At 38.2% G+C, this 20,701-nt stretch overlaps 1 protein-coding gene and 1 pseudogene across 3 annotated transcripts in view; one reads left to right on the plus strand and one right to left on the minus strand.

The window, feature by feature from the left end:
- The window catches only part of LOC110285981 (membrane-spanning 4-domains subfamily A member 4A-like), a 181,634-nt gene that overhangs the window by 15,002 nt on the left and 145,931 nt on the right, over positions 1 to 20,701 (minus strand). The window contains exon 1 of one of the 3 annotated variants that reach the window (XM_021152451.3): positions 3,608 to 3,735. The exons of the other annotated variants lie outside the window; for them this stretch is intronic. The gene's annotated coding sequence lies outside the window, so the exon portion shown is untranslated. Of the gene's footprint in view, positions 1 to 3,607; positions 3,736 to 20,701 lie in introns of those variants that run through there. 3 annotated transcript variants of the gene reach the window in all.
- Positions 18,434 to 19,325, plus strand: LOC147000169 (small ribosomal subunit protein uS5 pseudogene; annotated as a pseudogene).

Here is a 20,701-nt window from a genome sequence, read left to right on the forward strand (position 1 = left end):
ATAATTATCATTATTTACTTTATACCTGCATATCTCCATTTAGTATTTTCTGTAAACTTAGTCCCAAGTCATGGATTCTTTCCTGCTTCAGAAAATAATCAAAATCCTGCCTGTCTGAGAAAATGTTTTACTTTTCCTATATTCTGAATGATATTTTTTCTACTTATCATGGTCTTGACTGTCAAGTATTATTTCTTAAAGCACTTCGAATATATCAACCTAGTGTCCCTTGGATATTGGATATTTTGCTGAAAAAAAATCCACTGCATGCTTTTAACAGGTTCATTGTGATAGGAGGAAATGCATTTGGAACATGTGTGCTTACAGTACCCGGATGTTCATATCTCTCCTAGGACTTGGTCCTCACCAACTGTTTCACTAAATTAATCTTCTCTTCTTGTTTTTATCATTTCTGCTGCTAGTTTTATAGTGAGGAAATTTGTTTGTTATTGAAATCTGTGACTTAGAGTCTTTTCACATGTTCTTCTTTTTCTACCTTGGGAAATTTCAAAAGAATCAGTTTTTAAGTTCTCAGATTTTTAAATTTTCTGCTTGATATACTCTGCTGTTAAAATTATTGTATTTTAATTCTATTTATTGAGATCTTCATCTTTAAACTTTCTGTTTGGTTCTTTTTGTACTATGAATCTTTGTCAAAATTCTTATTAATATTATGAGTTTTCTTATTTCATTGACTTGTCTGACTGTGTTCTCTTTTATTTTACCGAATTCCTCAGGATTATAATATGGTATGAATTGAGTGTCAGGCAATTAATGTATTTCGGTTCCTATAGAGTCTATTATTGATGAATTAATGTATGCCTTTTGTGGAGTCATATTTCCTTAATCTTAAGTTCCTCTTATATCCTTGCATTTGTGTCTGTATATCTTGTGGAGGGTGTTGGAAAATCAGGGTTGTGAAGTGGGATACATATTATATATTATTGAATAAGGATATTTCAACCCATTCATACACTTTATAATCCCCTGAGCAGTCTAAATTTGCAAAGGATAATCTTAAATCTAACACACAACAGCTCGTTCATTGTTACTTGTGAAAATTTAGCTTCTGTGCCATTAATTTAAATCATAATGAAGCTCTCACATATTCACCCCCATATACACAATCATTCATACACATGTACACAAATGTGTACACACACACTAAATAAGTGCTCTAGTTCCACTTGCCACAATTTGAATTTGGAAATCATGATATTTAAAGTGTCCCCCAAAGTAGAGTGAAAGTCGTGGCAAAACTTCAGAATGCTGTGGCGACTCTTCCTTCACAGGAAGGCCCAACAATTAACTCAGTTGGCTATATAAAAAAAAAAAAAAAAAAAAAAAAAAAAACAACTGAGGTTTTTAAAAATTCAATAATTGTTCTTACCTGTGCTCCATGTCCAATCAATCTTTTTTTCAAATCTATATTTCTTCTACTTTATCAAAGGAATTCATCATCCTATCTGACAACCTTTAAGCATCCTCTTGTGTCCATCTGATCTTGTATATTTAATCTAACCCCACTCAATATCTATGGTGGTCATTTAAAAATATAAAAGTTTTAGTTTCTTATTAAGAGAAGTCCATATTTCAACCCCAACCTATATTTCTAATATTATTTTTATTTTTGCCCCCTTTTGTTTTGGGAGTATCAAATACATTGAATATATTTCAGTTTTCAGACATCATTGATTTTATTCCTGCTCTGGAGTTCTAGACACATTCAGCTGCATTGCAGAAAATCTTGACCACATCCCTTTCTGCTCTGCCATCACAACAAAAAGTTTACTCTCATTTCTTCTTGGGAACTGATAGTATCACATGTGTTCTGCCTTCCTTCACATGCATCTCCCCACCACATATGAGTTACTTAACAATGGTAAGGAAGTGTTGAACAAATCTTTGTGACTTCCCTCACGAGCAATAGAGGACAAAGATGTTGGGAAATTGACAGATGTTTCTTTCCAGTCTGATTTAATGTGTACTTTGGTTTATTTGTTTTCTGCGATTATTTTTGTCCTTATTTTTCCAGACATACATTCAGAAGATTTAGAAAATGAAGACTTTATCTAATTGAAACCACTAAAACCTAAATAGGTCTAGGGAGAAAACTCCCTAGAAAGGCTGAAAGTGCTGGCCTTGTAAGCAGGAGAACATTTGATCAACAGCACCCCCACTAAAAAGTTAAAGACCAATCCAGTGGCACAAGTTTGTAATCTCTGTTCTGGGAAGGATTATCAGGACTTGATGAGCCAGAGAGAAATCCTGTACCAAGAAAAAAATTATACATATTTTTTTATGTATGTGAGAAACAACACCCAAGGTTTTCTGCTGGCCTCCACACACACATACCCACACATCCTTATTTCTAAGGAACTCTGGGAGTAAATTCATGCAGATTCTCCCCACACTACAAAAATATACTTTTTGACACAGAATAAATTAACTCCACAAGGGCAAAAAAAATGTGTGTTTATGGTTTCAATCTCAGTGCTCCAACTTTGATATAAACCAAGAATATTGCATGGATGTATGAGGGATAGTTCTTCAGAATGGGAAAGGATCTGCCATGAGTTTACATTATCTATGACATTTATAAGACTATTGGAAAGTATGGTGTCTTTATTATTTTATCCTTAATACAGAGATGGAAAAACACAGGCAGCCCCAGCCTTCTAATAGCACCAAATTTCCAGTGGATCAGCACTACCACCAGTCTGTTTCCTTGCTTTTGTACAAGCATCTATCTCATGAATCAAAATGGAAGAGAGGGAATCATACAGAAGATGGTCTATAAGACCAGTATCTCCCAGTACTATATGATAAAATAAAGTGGAAGTAATCTAGATCATTTTGTACAAGATGATGGTGCTAATATGAAAAAATGATGGAAAAAATTCTGCACTAAGAAATAAGTGTGCCTTGCATTTCAAGCTCTTTTTTAACATTCAAGTTTCTAGTGATTTCCCTCTTTTGTGTATGTTCCATTTCATCTGAAGAAAGACTCACACAGTTTTCTCTGCCCTTTACACAATGGCCATAACTAAGAATCTTCAAGCCTCTTCCATTAATAGATTTTCTAAAAGGAGCTTAAGTTTATGCCCTAAGAGTCCCATGAATGGTGCCAAAGATTCGTGGGGACCTGGTTAAGATCAGTCTTTCTCAGGATCAGAGTAAGTATGTTAAACTGGTGTGTTGAGCTTGCCACGTTCTGCATGTGGCAGGTGTTTATTAACTGATGAGTTATAAAAATAATAGTATTAGATGAGAACAAATACAGTAGAAGAAAAGACATTCAGAAATGATCAAAGGTGGAGATACTGGTTCCATTTTGAAAAGCAAAAACAACTAAACTCTTATTTAGACCCCTCTTTTGGCTCTTACTAGGCCTTTTTTTTTCTTGCCTCCCAGGGTTGCAGCACAGATTGCTCCTCAAAAGACCACAAAGTACATGTGAACTCTTTACACCCTTCACATTCAGAATGGTGGCTTGTACCAGAGAACATGGCCTCTTTTCCCCCTCTTATTCTACTCCCAGGTTTCCTAGAACAAGAGATGAAAAACCATCATCACAAAAGCCTAGGAAAGGTAAGTCAGCACCTACCTTTCTTCTCAACTGGAAAGCCTGTTATGTGTCAGATGAGGAGCTGTCTCTAGGAATGTGCCTCAGGTTCTTTGTTCAGATGCAATGACTTGCCCACAGCTCATGTGTCACTAAAGCTGAAGTCTAGTATGTTTTCTAAATCCTAAAGGTTACTGCTGAGGATCTCAAAAAACACAGCTAGTTCCCTTTTTATTAGCTGAAGTATCCCCTGACTCTGCATCCTTGTTGTGAACATGTGGCTTCTTTAAAATCCACTAGAAAAGCAGTGGCTGTCACAATCTTTCCTACAAAAAAGCAGCAGCACAGGTTTTACTGAGCATATCAGTGTAAGTCCATACTCAGCAGACCAAAGTCAACATCATGGCCCTTCAATCACCGGGAAAATCCCATTTGTTGGTGATTTATTCTTGGAATCCCATTTCCCTTTATCCAGGAGTCTGAGGCAGGAGAATTGTGACTTGTAGCCAGCCTGAGCTACATAAGGAGAACCTCTCTCAAAACAGTCAAAACTAACAAATGCCTGTTTATAACAATTTCACACATTTTTCTGATACATTTCTTTTCCTAGAAAACTTTCAATGCATGCTTTCTGTGTGTGGTTTTTATGAAATGCTACCATTTGGGGTTTACTACAAAGGTCCATCAGGTGGCACATTGGTTACAAAGAAGTAAATAGTGCTTTGCAATTTTAAAGTAAATAACCCCTTTCTAAGCCAAAGACACATTAAAGAAAAATCTATGGCAATCATTTCCTACATGATCTTGTCATCTTCCAGAATATAGGATTGATTGTTCATTGATTAAAATAAAATAATCTTAAGATTAACATAAGCATTAGTCTATTTTCCATTACTGTAAAGTAATATCTGGTGTTGTATAATTGATATATAAAAATACACACTTCACTCACAGTTTTAGAATCTCAAAAGCATGGCCTTGTTGGTCTTAGTTAGGGCTCTCTGGGCTCAACACACCATGAAAGATAGGAAAATGGTGGGAAGCTGGCTAAGATATTGAGATCTGATGGAAAGGTGAAAAGATAAAGACACATTGTCTCATCTCTAGGCAACACATCTTAAAGCTTCTACCTGCCTTCACATTTCCCCACTGAAGATCCAAACTTCAACTTGCTGAGGATCTCAAAGGACAGATACATCCAACCACAGAAAAGAGGAAAGGAAAGTGGTTGGTAATTTTTAGTCATTCAATAATTTCTTAAAGAAAAATGTCCATATATCCAGCAATGTGCCATAGATAAGATGGTATAGAAAATATAAATAGACTCTGCTTCTGTGTCTGTCTGGGTAATTCAGATGAGTCAATACACAAATAAACATGCTAAAATCCTGGCTAACCAGTGCTCTGCAAGGTAACATATAACAAACTGAGTCAGTCATCATCAAACCCCATTGACCCCAGCCTTGGAAATAAAGAGAAGACTTTCCAGAAGTGATGACATACAAAAGGAGACTTGATGGACTAATTAACCAGATGTAAGAGAGTTGCGGATGAACTGAGATCTTGTGTACTGATTCAGTAGTCATTTAAACTTTCACAGAGCGATTTTAACCAAGCAAAACTTTCAACAGCAAATAGACTAGAGGGGGGGGTGGTAGTTCTTTTGCTCCAGGGAATGCTGGAGTACAGGTTCTATGTTGCTTCCTCAGTTGTGATGAATCTCATTAATAACTGAAGGTGCCTTGCTGGTTGAAGCTGTAGAAGTTATTATCAAGGTTGAGGCAGTGGAGGAAGAAAAGGTTTTCTTAGTAGCAGTGGTTTGAGGTTATTTTATTATCATTTCCCCCATAGTGGTGAGAATTAACTGAAGCAACCACTACAAGAGCTGGATCTGGCACAATCCAGATGTAGTCATAGCAGTACTAGAATACAATGCATGTATTTTTGGAGTCACTGTAGATCTGGAACCTTGGGCTTTGTAACATGTAAAACTCTATTTAGTACTAGAGTCATTTGGGTTAGAGCCTTTGGGGTCTTAATGAGCTAGGCTCTACCATTCATTCTCAATCGGCCAGTGAAAGATAAAATTAGTAGCAAAGAATAGAGGAAGGAGATTCATTCCATGTGGCTACATTGAGAAGATAAAGAGATCCAATGAGCTCCCCTACCTCCAAGTGCTTTGTCAGAGTCTCCACATGAGGTTTAAGTTTAAATAAAGGGGAACACAAATGCATATTTAAGCAGTCCTGGTCCAGGTGTGCTTCTAGCCATCACTGATTCATCATTGTTTTGGCTCTCCTGAAAGGTGGCCTGACAAACTGTCAGAACTGCAAGAAAGTATTTCCAGGAGACAAATTCCTCTTCTGCTGGCTCCTTCTTCTGTCTAGCCTGAAATTTATGAGGAATTTCAATTTCTTGGGGACCACCGTTTTAAAGGTCTGATTGCCAAGGGAGGAGGAAAAGTGTCTCTTTAGAACATTCCCCCTTCCTTCCAGGAGAGTTACACTTCACCTGAACCTGGAGTATATGTTCATTCTCTATGTCATGTTGACTAACTACCACACACAGTCAGGATTTGTGACTCTGAGGATTCTGGAAGCTCAGAAAAAGAATTAGTCATGATGATGGCTCTAGATGTAGGGGCAAAGTATTCACATGACCATGGAAAAGAAGTTTGGGCTCAGGACATCAGGATGCAATTGCAATTTATATCCTGGAGCCATGAGGGCTAAATAGCAATATAGTGACTCTTGCTCTTGCTATGGTTGAACAAGGCCAGGGATCCAAGACCTGTAAGGCCAAGTACACAGAAATTCAATTTTTAAGACAGGCATGACATAATTAGGACTCTGTTCAAGCAAACAGAGGATTCAGTGATAGGTCTACTTATTACCTGGGGAGCAGAGGACTGCTGTAGCCCACATCCAAATATTGCAAGGCAAAGAGTGCTGGATGTTTGAAGTTGATGTTATAAGGGAAACCAATGAGAGATTTTAAGAACAGTCTAAGAAGAAAGCTTGTGAACAATTTTGCTAGCATTTAAAAAGAAACATCCCAAAACAAGCAAGCTGTAAATCTCAGCAGCTGCCTGAAGATGTGAGACATAAAAGAGGAAGAGAAAACCAAGTCACGTCATTTGAGTGATTAATGGAGATCAACTATTACTTGGAAAATAAGCAGCTGCATGGCAAAAATAAATAAAAATCAGCTAAAGGATTTGGAGAGAGAATAAGGAAGTTCAGAGTACTGGGAAAAGTGTACTTAGGCTCTGCCCAACAACTGCAAAATGAACAGAAGAGTATACTCTTCTGGACAGAAAAGTTATACTTTTCTGAGGAATAGTCCATTAGCTAGGGAATTGATCTGTGCAACTCAGACATTTTGTCTCCAACCACTTCAGGGATTCCATTTCTCTTGATCAGAAGGGAAGAGTTTGCCCTTAATGGGCCTGTAACATGGAGATCAATGAATACATCTTAGCCAGACCTCCAACTCTCCAGGAGGAGAGGTACAAACTGCTTGAATCAACAATGGTACCATTTCCCAAGTAGACAGGGCACCATGACTGACTATTCAAGTACTGGGGGGAAAAGATGACTATTTTTTTTCTGTTGAGACTCCATATCTAGAGTGGGAAATGCTGTATTATCTACTAAGAGGCAAGGCTGTGTGTATTCACTGAAGGATCCAGTTCCTGGGAAGACAGAGCAACAAAGATCATGAAGATCCTAGTTTCATTGATACTCTCCCAACCCCAACCCAAAATTATAGCCACTCGAGTGCTCTGTATGATTTACAGCATCTTTGTACTATATCTCTGTGTTCTCTTTCAGCTCTTTCCTTGAAAATATATTTGTTTATATATTGTTTTGATATTTTTGGTAAGAAGGATGAGTTCTAAGAACTTCTTTTACACCATTTTCCTAGAGTCTTTACAAATAATTCAGGTGTGTGTGTGTGTGTGTGTGTGTGTGTGTGTGTGTGTGTGTGTGAATTTGTGTGTGGTGTGTTGTTTGTATAAATTGGTAGCTATCATCCTACTATCATCTCTGATAAAGGTCTAACATATATCCTAGCTAATCTTTTGTCTTGCTACACAGCAACAGCAAAAGACCAAAGAGGTATCTATTCAAAGGAAGAAATTAGTTTATTTTAGGATTTGGAAAAGGGTAAAGTTTTGATAAACTTTAAACATAGCAGTCTTCAACTGGCATAGTAAAGCACAATTCTAAAAGTTTCAAAACAAGCCTAGCTTAGGAGTGGGTGTATCTGGAGTCTTTGAAGTCTTCAAAGTTAAGAGCAAATGTGTAATGTTCAACTTCAACATCCTTTCAGTTCTGCATCAAATGATACCTTATTTGTCTCTTTCTGTTTTAACTAAGAGTAAAGGTTAAATTTCAATGTATTTCTTTGCTCCTGAATAGACATAATAGAAAGCATGATTAATGCTTTTAAAATTTTGTATGTATTACATATAGAATATTTTTACTGTACAATCCATTCACATAGGGATGTGGAAAAGCTTTGAGAATGGCATTTTAAAAATCAGTTTAGATTCTCTCTATGAACAAACTCAAAGCTTGAGACATAGTTTTGGTGCTAATACTGCAGATGGATGAAAGCATTCGTACCTCAATCAATTATCACAAAAGAAACACAACTGTAGGTATACATCCCAGACTGAAAAATAGATTAGAAGACATCTCAAGCTCTAAAGACACAGTTACATTTTGTTCTTTCCTATAATATAAAATGTAGAGCCTTAGCTTCTAATACCTGTGATGTTTCACCTACATTTGCCATTTTAATAATGAAATCATTTTCACATGTATTCATCTTCATATCTTTTCTTCGTTATTACTGTATAACATCCCTTGACAACATCCAAACAAGAAAAGAAAACCTTAAAGGATGTAGCACTTTGTGCCTAAAATCCCAGCATTTTCAGATGTAGATGAAGGAAGATGTGAGTTCAAGGCCAGTATGGTCTATATAGGGATACCTTGTCTTAAATTAAAACAAAACAAAACAACTTCAAAGGGATAACATTAATACATGATCATGGTCAAGTTATGAGTCAGGAAATTTCGATAAAAGAGAAAAATTCTGTTGAAAATTTTAAATTTACACAAATATGTTTCATTTTGTTGTGCAAGAAAAAAAGCAGAAATTTGCTCATAAGCATAGAAATGTTACTGGAAAAGTGATTACCCAATGACCTGTTGAAATTAAGAAATAATCAAATTTTAAATTGGGGTACAGATCTAAACAGAGAACTCTCAACAAAGGAAACTCTAATGGCTGAGAAGCACTTAAAGAAGTATTCAACATCCTTAGCCATCAGGGAATGCAAATCAGAATAATTCCGAGATTCCATCTTACACCCCTCAAAATGGCAAAGAGTAAAAACATGAGTGACAACTCATGCTGTGGAAGATGTGGAACATGGAGAATACTCTTCGAGTGCTGGTGGAAGTGCAAAATTGTACAGCCACTTTGGAAATCAATTTGGTAGTTTCTTAGAAAATTGGAAATTGATCTAAAGACTCAGCTATACCATTCCTGGGCATATACCCAAAAGATGCTCCACCATACTGCAAGGACACTTGCTCAGCTATGTTCATAGCAGCTTTATTCATATTAGCCAGAAACTAGAAACAACCTAGATAACCCTAAACAAAAGAATGGATAAAGAAAATGTGGTACATCTACACAATGGAATACTACTCAGCTATTACAAACAAGGACATCATGAAATTGGTACACCACTAATCCAGCCACAAAACCTTCAACCTACAATTTGCCCTACCTACAAGATGTACTATGGTAAAGATGGAGCAGAGATTGAGGTGATGGCCAGACAAGAACTGTTCCAGATTGAGACCCATGTCATAATATGGAACATAGTAGGGAGCCCACCCCTGACACTGCTAATGGTATTAGCTATATTTGTAGGTAAGAGCCTAGCATAATTGTCATCAGAGAGGCTTTGCCCAGCAACTGATGGAAACAAATGCAGAGACCCACAGCCAAAGATTAGGCAGAGCTTGAGGAATCCTGCAGAAGAGGAGGAAGACTGATTGTAGGAGCCATAAGGGTCAAGGACATTACAAGAAAACCCACTAAATCAACTAACCTGTGTCCACAGGGGCCCACAGAGACTGAACTGTCAGTCAGAGATCCTGCATGGAACTGAACTAGGCCTCTGCACATATGTTATAGTTTGTGTAGCTTGGTCTTCATGTGAGACTCCAACAGCAGGAGTCGGTGCTATCTTTGACTCTGTTGCCTGCCTTAGGGACCCATTCCTTCTACTCCGATGCCTTATCTAGCCTTAATAGGAGAAGATGTGCCTAGTCTTGCTGCAACTTGATATGCCAGGACTGTTTGATATCCATGGGAGACCTTCTCTTTTCTGAAGAGAAATGGAGGAGGAGTGGATGGGGGAGTAGGGAGGATGGGGGTAGGGAGAAAGGACTGAGAGAAGAGGAAAAAGTGGAAACTGTGGTTGGAGTATTTAATTAATTAATTAATTGATTAATTGATTGATTGATTAGAAAAAAACAAAAGAAATTCATATACCCTTCACAGTATGAGAGAGCCCAGAGGGTGGCAGTAACTTTGAGGGTAGTGGTGATTTTCAGGAGAGTTGGGATTAACACGCATGTATTTTGACCAAATGCACCACCCTTTCCCATTCCTCCAATTCTTTCCTAATACCTCCATTACATTTCCCTCCAAACTTATTATATTCTTTCCTTTTTAAACCTACTGAGTTCACTAGAATTGTCTATATGTACATGAGTACAGACAATCTACTGGACCATGGATAAGTAGCCTCTCAAAGTCCTTAGCCCTGAAGAAAACTGACTCTACCTCCTTAGAAGCCATCAACTGCCAATAGACTCACACGAATCTTGTGCATGTAGTCACAGCCACTGTGAGTTCATGTGTGCAACAGACCTATCACATTGGAAAACTGTTTTGTATGTGATTTTAGGAAGTAGTGTTGTCTGTATTGCCCCAACAAACATGAAATCAAGAAAGAAGATTACAACCATTTTATCTAAGAGACAGGTCATCTGGAGTATAAGATATGATACTGCCTGAGAGCCCTAAAGAAATAAGGAAGTACAAATTGATGTAAGTTGGTGCTGAACACTCTCACGCCACCATTGACATTTTATTTTTGACACAGAGGCATGTGTTTCCCTGGTTCTTAGAAAAACAAGACTAAAAAACAGTCACTTCCTCACTCTAGGACAAGCAGTTCTTGGAGAATATGCCTGTCATATTTTTGGAATGAAATAGCTTTTAGTCTCTTCTCTTTTCCCATTTCCACCTCTTTATCTCTGTGTGTAATATTCCTTATTTCTAACAGCCATGAGAAACTGCTGCCTGTCTCAGGGACAGATGAGTGTGCATAAGTGGATAGAGGAATTTGATCACTCACATTAGTTAAATAGCCAGAAGCAGTTATGGTAAATAGGAATCAGGGTGAGCATTTTCTGTGGACTTCTAGGAAGTGAACATCTTCCTGGGCTGGACTCAAAGAGGATGTCCATCTGGACAGAACTGATGAAAAACTTTTGTTCTTTATTCATTCTGATATGAATAAAGAGTGAATGGGACCTCTGGGTGTTGTTGGGGAGTACCATCTCTATGAGTAGACCACTGTTCAGTGACTTTGTATTAACAAGGACAAATCAGAGGATATTTGGAGAGAATCCTAAAAGAATTTGATACCTTTATTCCCTGATGTCAAAGAAAAGTGTTACATTCTACATAAGAAAGGAAATGAATCTTACTATGTGCCCATGGAAGAGGGTCCATTTTCAAAAGTTTCAAAAGTTTGACTCTGATCGTAGCTTAGCTGTGTCTTGGCTTGGGATCTTACAAGGGTGTACCCATGGAATTGGCTGAGCTATAACCTCACTTACCATGTGCCCATGGATCTTCCAATTCCATGGGTACACCCTTGTAAGATCCCAAGCCAAGACACAGCTAAGCTAAGATCAGAGTCTAACTTTTGAAACACATTCTTTTAGCTTTTGTTTGTAGCTAAAAGAAACTACTACAGTGTAAAAAAAAAAAAAAAAAAAAAACCTAAAGTACATCTTTAAGTAAAGGTCCTCACTAATCCCACTAGGGTTGTAACAAGTCATTTTGTACCAAGAAACAGAAGGAGACAACAATACAGAATTCCAGAGCATTTAATATCAGTGGCAGACTCTGGTAATATATTCATGACAGAGGACTATGAAGAGTGGAGGATGCAGTCCCAAATGCTTGCTACTAATTGCCACAGGAAATAAAAAGGCACAGACCTGGCATCTAGAAACTGGCAACTCGTACAGTTGAATCTTGTGTCAGTATAATATAAAAAAAGATTGTGGTGTGAATACAAAATCTTTCCAAGTTAATGAAACTTGACAAAAACTAGCTGAGTGGGCAATTTTATTGATGTAAAAATTAGAAACATCAAAAAGAATAAGACTTAAAATGGTTTGATTCCTGTTAAGTACTTTCAAAAGTACTGAAGAACCATATAACTCTACCTGAAAATCCTAGAAGGCAGTTATCCTCTGCACTTATGTTTAGAAGAATCACGGTATCTGCTGGTACATGTTATGACACTAATAAATAGTGGTACAGCAGCTGATGCAATGATTTCTAAGGAGGTAATTCTATGGCTCTGAACTTCTTTATCCTTATCTAGAGGAGGAGGGAAAGCAAAATATAGAGTTGACATCTTAAAAAAAAAAAAAGACCTTCACCATGTCCATCATTTCTAGCTTCATAAAAATAATGCTGCTATTCAAGAATGTTGTTGGGGCCAAAGAGCATCAGATTTCTTTCTACCATAAATCCATGAACACAAGAAACCCTGGACATTAGAATAAATATACTCATGGAATATGTACCTAATCTCAGGTTCTACTGCAGTCGAGGAAGACAAATGAAAACCATCAAGGTGAGAGCAAGGTTGAAGATCCCTGTCAGAGCAGTGGAAGCAGGGCCGGTGATGTTCAATTCTCAACTGCCTCAGACTTGAAGGGAAATGGAAATGAATTACAGAGTTCATCCACATTCTCACAAATGCCTCTGTCTATCACTGGAAGCTCCCTATTCTTCTTCCAAAGACATGTTTCCCTACCGTGCCTCTTTCTACAGCCTCCTGATGTGTTTCTGGCTTCAATCTCATCTCAAATCTCTTGTCAAAAATGTGTTCCTATTTCTTTCCAGTTTGAGATCTTCAGATGACTTCTTGGTACAAGAAGTAAGCTTCAAATTTAGTGTGAACTTCAAAGTTTGGGCACTAGAGATGGACAGTACTGTCTGTTTGTATTTTAGAAGGTTTAAAAGTGATACCTTAATACTCAAATGACTTTAATTAAACATCTCAGTTACTATCTCTTACAGCACATTCCTAATTAACCAATAAAAGTAATTCATGTGGATGAATTCAGTAATCTGTGGGAGGAAATTACAGAAAATGAAACCATCTATCCTCCTTTCTGAAAGAAATCAGGAAGATGTGGACTTTTTCTACAAATAGTTCTGGACTAGGAGTTAGGTGTTCCTCCAGGACCCTATGTTAACAGTCTACAACATACTGTGCTGCTGTTGAATAAGTGTGAAATCTTAAGAAAGTGGCTTGAGTGAGAGCACCTGACACTGGTAGCTTGTCCTTAAAATGAAGAGGAACAACCATCATCCTTCCTCCTCTCTGCCCTCTCAACCATGAGGTCAACAGTTTGCTTCACCATGGTCTTCCACCATGAAGTGCAGTCAGAGCACAGACCTCCCTGCCCGCAATGGGAATCATTTTACAATGCACTGATACCTCTCAAACTATGAGTTTAAAAATCAAAACAAACAAATAATGACAACAACAAACCCACAAAACTTTACTTTTCATTTTGTTAGTTCTTTCAGAGTTTCATACAGTGTATTTTGATCATATCTACCCCTAGTCCCACTTCTCCCAGACCCACTCCCTCTTTACCCACCCACCTTTGTGTTCTCATTCTTAGATCTGTAGTTTAACACACCAATGAGAATAAAGTTCACCTCTCAACCCTTATTAGAGAAGCTTCCTTTTGCCCTAGATAGAGGTTAACACAGAGACCAAGAGCTGATCAGAATGCAAATGATAAGGAACTGAAGGCTTCCAAGCTCTAAATGGAATATCTATGTCATGCCCCCTTCTTCCAAGATTCAGGGGTCACTGTGAAACAGGGAGCAGAAAAATTGAAAAAGAATAAGAGAAGAGGATGACTGCAAAATCTTTATAAGTTAATTGTCAGGACTATTTGCCATACTGATGGAAAGTGGGCACCTGTAAATGGATAAACGCTTATAGCGGAAAATATGACTGAAATTTATAAAATGAAGGCTGGGACTTGAAAGGTTGGCTCAGTAGTTGAAATGGTTAGCTGCTCTTGCAGGGGTCCAGAATTCAGTTTCCAGTACCGATATCAGTAGACTCATATCTGCCTTCTTCTGGCTTCTGCAGTATGCATGTATAAACATACACAGACACATACAAGGACACAAAGAAAAATAATAAAATGAATCTTTTTAAAAGAAATTAAGGAAAAAATTACAAGTAATTCAATAATCTTATTTACAATGCCAATTAAACTCTTACTATTACTCAAAATTACTCTTCATTTAAACATAGATGAAGAATAACATTAATCATGCAGTGTTGGCATATGTCTTGATCTGAAAACCTATATCATAATTAAATAACTAATGGGAAATAGTAAATGTGCTTTATTAAAATTAAAATCTGTGTACGGATGGAGATATTCCATTATACCTTGCTGCAAACCTTAAAGAATAGATTTGAACTAAGGGGTAAAAATTATATTATTTAAATATGAAAAATACTTATATGGTAAACATCTAAAAAGTACTAAATGAAAACTAATTAAACCTATTAGAAGTTCCTAAAGATGGCTAGTAAAACATTTTATAAAGAAATTGGGTATATATTTAAATTAAAATGTGCATTTGACTGTTTAAGAATTGAATAGCGGGCTGGAGAGATGGCTCAGCAGTTAAGAGCACTGACTGCTCTTCCAGAGATCCTGAGTTCAGTTCCCAGCAACCACACGGTGGCTCACAACCATCAGTAATGGGATCTGATGCCCTCTTCTGGTGTGTCTGAAGACAGCGACTATGTACTCACATAAATAAAATAAATAGATAAATCTAATTTTTTTAAAAAAAGAATTTAATAGAGACTCTTGTATAAATATTAAATATTTATAAAGCATCTCAGAGGAATATCATTAGGAAAGAATGTGAAATATACATAATAAAAGTGCCTGAAGTAAACATGGTGAAACCAGAAAAACCAAAACCAAACCATCCAAACAAACAAAAAACCTCTTGTGGAAATGTTTCCAGGCTTCTTACAAAAAATAGAAATTATATAAATCAAAGTTAAGAAGATCAAGTAAATGATGTACCTGTATGAAGTTACAAAAAAAAAAAAAAGCAAAAGGTTTGAAAACAAAGTGTGAAGATGATTAAGGAAATGAATAAATATTTGTTAGCATTGAACAAAGGCTTCCTGGGTAGTACCCACCTGTCAGAGCCTGAGTGGCACAGCATGTGACCTTCACAGCCCTCTCAGTTCCTAGTAAAGTATCAACCTGGGTAGAAGTGACAGATTGGAAACACCCAATTCTGTGGTCAGGAAAGGGAAGTCAAAATGAGATCAGAAAAGCCAAGTGGTTAGGTTCCTGCCTATGCTCTTTCAGAGAAGATTGTTTATTTCTCAACTGGCTTCAGTATCTGACACTTTGAAGGCCTAGAGTCTTCACTGACATGGTGATGGTAGCTTGTAGTGACTGCTTGGCATGGAATTGTACAATAAAATGCTCAGGAGAGTGTCCTTCTAGAGAAAACACACACTTGATAAAAGCTACTATTTGTGTTAGTACTGATAGGTACATATTTATATGCATCTTTTGGGTATATGCCCACAAGTGGAATAGCTGGGTCTTGGGGTAGAACGATTCTCAGTTTTCTGAGAAACCACCAAATGAATTTCCAAAATGATTGTACTATCACCAGCAATGGAGGAGTGCTCCACTTGTTCCACATCCTCACCATCATGTGATGCCCCTTGAGTTTTTGATCTTAGCCATTCTGATGGCTGTAAGGTGGAAGGAATCTCGGGGTCATTTTGATTTGCATTTCCCTGATGACTAAAAACATTGAACATTATCCTTAAGTGTTTCTCAGCCATTAGAGCCATTAGAGCCTCTCAAGAATTCTCTGTGTATTTCTGTACCCCATTTTTAAATTGAATTAGTTGGTTTTACAAACACATCTTAACATGAACAATAATACCTTTAAAGCGGTGTTTTGTCCAAGTGAATTAACATATCTGTCATATTCCCCCCAAATATGACAATGTCACTGTCCAGAGCCAGAATTGCATGTCTTTCTGCATTTCAGGATAACCTTCCAGGGCATCAGAAGTTTACTGAGAATTCTGAGCATGTATTCTTGCCCACCACCACCCTCTTGTGGCTCAATTAAATATGTCACATTGATGTTGGGTATCAAGGAAAAGAAGCTCTTCCACAGCTTACATATCCCAGCAAAGTCTTTCAAGCAGTATAAAATTACAATATGGGTACATTCTCTTTTTCGTCTACTGAATGATCACAATGACTACATGAAAGAAAAAAACATGCCTCCCAATTCCCTTTATAACAATACTTTAATTGTTACAAATGAAAAACACAAATTATTCCCAAGAACCCACATATATTCATAACTAAGCAACTAAGCAATGTATGCAAGAATAATGTTCTCAGGCACTTTCTCTTATTGGCAGATGGCAATTTGCAGTTACAAAGTAAGGATCAATTATTTTATTATTTATCTTAAAACGTGATCTCATAAAAATCTTTTTTTTTTTTTTTTTTTTGGTTTTTTGAGACAGGGTTTCTCTGTATAGCTCTGGCTGTCCTGGAACTCACTTTGTAGACCAGGCTGGCCTCGAACTCAGAAATCCGCCTGCCTCTGCCTCCCAAGTGCTGGGATTAAAGGCGTGCGCCACCACGCCCGGCTTCTCATAAAAATCTTAAAAGAACCACAAATCTAAATGTTTACATAAAAAAAAATTCAGTTGGGAAAGGAGGCCATTGGTCCTGTGGGAGCTGATGCCCCAGAGTAGGGGGATGCTAGAGCAGTAAGGCAGGAGTGGGTGAGTGAGTGGAGGAGCACCCTCGTAGAGGCAAAGGGGAGGGGTAAGAGGGAATATGGGGTCAGGGGTTTGTAGCAGGGTAAATGAATGGGGGATATCATTTAAAATGTAAACAAATAAAATCATTAATTAAAATTTATTTAAAAGCCTGGCACTAGTGGGTGCATCTGGAGTTCTTGAGATCTTCAAAGTTAAGAACAAATATGGAATGTTCAACTTCAAATTCCTTTCAGTTGTGCATCAAAAGATAATTTATTTGCTTATTTCTCTTTTAACTAAGAATAAAAGTTAAATATCAGTATATTGTTTGTTTCAATGTTAACCTCTTTTAGATTTAGAAGAATCACAGTATCTGATGGCACATGCTTTGAGATTAATAAAAAGTAATACAAGCTGCTGATACAATGGTTTCTAAAGACTCTGAACTTCTTCTTTATCCTTGTCTTTTCAGAGGATGCGAAAGAGGGAGATGTAGACAGGTCATCTAAATAAAAGACCCTCACTATGTCTACTTCTAGCTTCTCAAAAGTGATTCTGCTATTCAAGAGTGTTGTTAAAGCCAATCAATATCAGAATTACTTATATCATAAATCCATGAATACAAGAATCACTAGCCATTATTGTGAATATACTCATGGGACATGTATCTGATCTCAGGTTCTACTGCAGTCAAGGAAAACAAATGAAAACCTTCAAGCTGAGGGCAATGATGAAGAGCTCTCTCAGAGCAGTGGGAAACAGGACTGGTGATGTTCCATTCTCAACTGCCTTGAACCTGAAAAAGAATGGAAATGGTTACACAGTCCATCCACATTCCCACAAATGCCTGTGTCTATCACTGGAAGCTCCCTATTCTTCCAAAGACATGGTTCTCTCATGTTTCCTTCTAGAGCCTCCTAATGTGTTTCTGTCTTTAGTCTTGTCTCAAACCTCTTGCCAAAAATGTGTGTCTGTTTCCTCCCAGGTTGAGTTCTTCAGATGACTTCTTGGCATAAGAAGTAAGCTTCAAATTTATTGTGAACATCAAAGCTTGTGCAATGGAGCTGGACGGCTCTGGCTGATTGTATGCTAAGCTTGATTTTTGGAAGGTTGAAAAATGATATCCTAATACTCCAATGAGTTAAATTAAACAGCTTGGTAACGATCATCTTCAGCACATTTCTAATTAACCAATAAAAGTAATTCATGTGAATGAATTCAATATCTCTGGTAGAAAATAACAGAAAATAAAATCATCCATCCTCCCATGGAAAATAAATCAGGAAGATATGGACTTTTCCTACAAATAGCCCTAGATTTGGAGTTGACTGTCCCTCCAGGACCCTGTCCTAGTACCCCAGGTGGTGGTGTTAAGTGGGTGTGAAATCTAAAAGAAGTGGCTTGAGTGAAAGCGACTGAGAATTACTGGTAGCTTGTCCTTAAAATGAAGAGGAACAACCATCATCCTTCCTCCTCTCTGCCCTCTCAACCATGAGGTCAACAGTTTGCTTCACCATGGTCTTCCACCATGAAGTGCAGTCAGAGCACAGACCTCCCTGCCCCCAATGGGAATCATTTTACAATGCACTGATACCTCTCAAACTATGAGTTTAAAAATCAAAACAGATGCTTCTTCTTCGGGAAAACACCAAATGGCGGATGACGCCAGTGCAGCGGGAGGGCCCGGAGGACCGGGGGGGCCCAGGAATAGGAGGCCGCGGCGGCTTCCCCAGAGGATTCGCGGTCTTAGGGGCCGTGGTCGTGGCTGAGGCCGTGGCCTAGGTCGAGATCGCGGGGCTCGTGGAGGTAAAGCCGAAGACAAGGAGTGGATCCCCGTCACCAAGCTGGGCCGCCTGGTTAAGGACATGAAGATCAAGTCCTTGGAGGAGATCTACCTGTTCTCCCTGCCCATTAAGGAGTCTGAGATCATTGACTTCTTCCTGGGTGCGTCCCTAAAGGATGAGGTTCTGAAAATCATGCCAGTGCAGAAGCAGACTCGGGCTGGCCAGCGGACCAGGTTTAAGGCTTTCGTCGCTATTGGGGACTACAATGGTCAGGTTGGTCTTGGTGTTAAGTGCTCCAAGGAAGTTGCCACTGCCATCCGAGGTGCCATCATCTTGGCCAAGCTTTCCATCGTCCCTGTGCGGAGAGGCTACTGGGGGGGGGGGGGGACAAGATTGGCAAGCCCCACACTGTTCCATGCAAGGTTACAGGCCTCTGGTGGCTCTGTGCTGATGCGACTCATCCCTGCCCCCAGAGGCACTGGCATTGTCTCTGCTTCTGTGCCCAAGAAGCTCCTGGTGATGGCCGGTATAGATGACTGTTACACTTCAGCCAGAGGCTGCACTGCCACCCTGGGCAACTTTGCTAAGGCCACCTTTGATGCCATCTCCAAGATTTACAGCTACCTGACCCCCGACCTCTGGAAAGAGACTGTCTTCACCAAGTCTCCTTATCAGGAATTCACTGATCATCTTGTGAAAACCCACACCAGAGTCTCTGTTCAGAGGACCCAGGCTCCAGCTGTGGCTACTACATAAGGATTTTGTATAAGAAAAATAAAAGAATTAAGTCTGCTAAAAAAAACAAAAACAAAAAAACAAATAATGACAACAACAAACCCACAAAACTTTACTTTTCATTTTGTTAGTTCTTTCAGAGTTTCATACAGTGTATTTTGATCATATCTACCCCTAGTCCCACTTCTCCCAGACCCACTCCCTCTTTACCCACCCACCTTTGTGTTCTCATTCTTAGATCTGTAGTTTAACACACCAATGAGAATAAAGTTCACCTCTCAACCCTTATTAGAGAAGCTTCCTTTTGCCCTAGATAGAGGTTAACACAGAGACCAAGAGCTGATCAGAATGCAAATGATAAGGAACTGAAGGCTTCCAAGCTCTAAATGGGACATCTATGTCATACCCCCTTCTTCCAAGATTCAGGGGTCTCTGTGAAACAGGGAACAGAAAAATTGAAAAAGAATAAGAGAAGAAGATGACTGCAAAATCTTTATAAGTTAATTGTCAGGACTATTTGCCATACTGATGGAAAGTGGGCACCTGTAAATGGATAAACGCTTATAATGGAAAACATGACTGAAATTTATAAAATGAAGGCTGGGACTTGAAAGGTTGGCTCAGTGGTTGAGAGGGTTGGCTGCTCAGTGTGAGAAGAGGTGCTTAGCCCTGAGAGGCTTGAGGCACCAGGGAGGGGAGAGGTCTGGTGAGATTGAGGGGAACATCCTCTTGGAGATGGGGGAGGAGGAATGGAGGGGAGAGGTCTGGTGAGATGGAGGGGAGCATCCTCTTGGAGATGGGGGAGGAAGAATGGAGGAGAGAGGTCTGGTGAGATGGAGGGGAGCATCCTCTTGGAGGTGGGGGAGGATGAATGGGATGAGGAACAGTCAGAGGGTGGACTAGGAGAGGAATAAAGACTGGCCTGTAAAAAACATTAAATAATAATAATCTCTCACTGTTATTCTAAATGACTCTTCATATAAACAACGATGGGGAATAACATTAGTCATGCTGTGTTGGCATATGTCTTGATCTGAAAACCTGTATCATAATTAAATAATTAATGTAAATAGTAGATGTGCTTTCTTAAAATTAAAATCAGTGTATAAATGGAGATATCCCATGGTACTATTCTGCAAACATTAAAGAAAAGGTTTGAACTAACTTGTTTAAATTACTATTATTTAAACATGAATAAAGTATACATGGCAAACTCCTAAAAATTAGTAAATGAAAACTAATTAAAGCTATTAGAAATTCAGCAAGATAGCTAATAAAACATTTTATAAAGAAAGTGTGTATTTAAATAAAAATGTTCATTTGACTGTTTAAGAATTGAATAGAGACTCTTGTTTAAATACCAAAATATTTATAAAGCATCTCAGAGGAATACCATTAGGA

Source organism: Mus caroli, unplaced genomic scaffold, assembly GCF_978045245.1.
Source record: "Mus caroli unplaced genomic scaffold, Mus_caroli_1 scaffold_20, whole genome shotgun sequence".
Classification (NCBI taxonomy): Eukaryota; Metazoa; Chordata; class Mammalia; order Rodentia; family Muridae; genus Mus; species Mus caroli.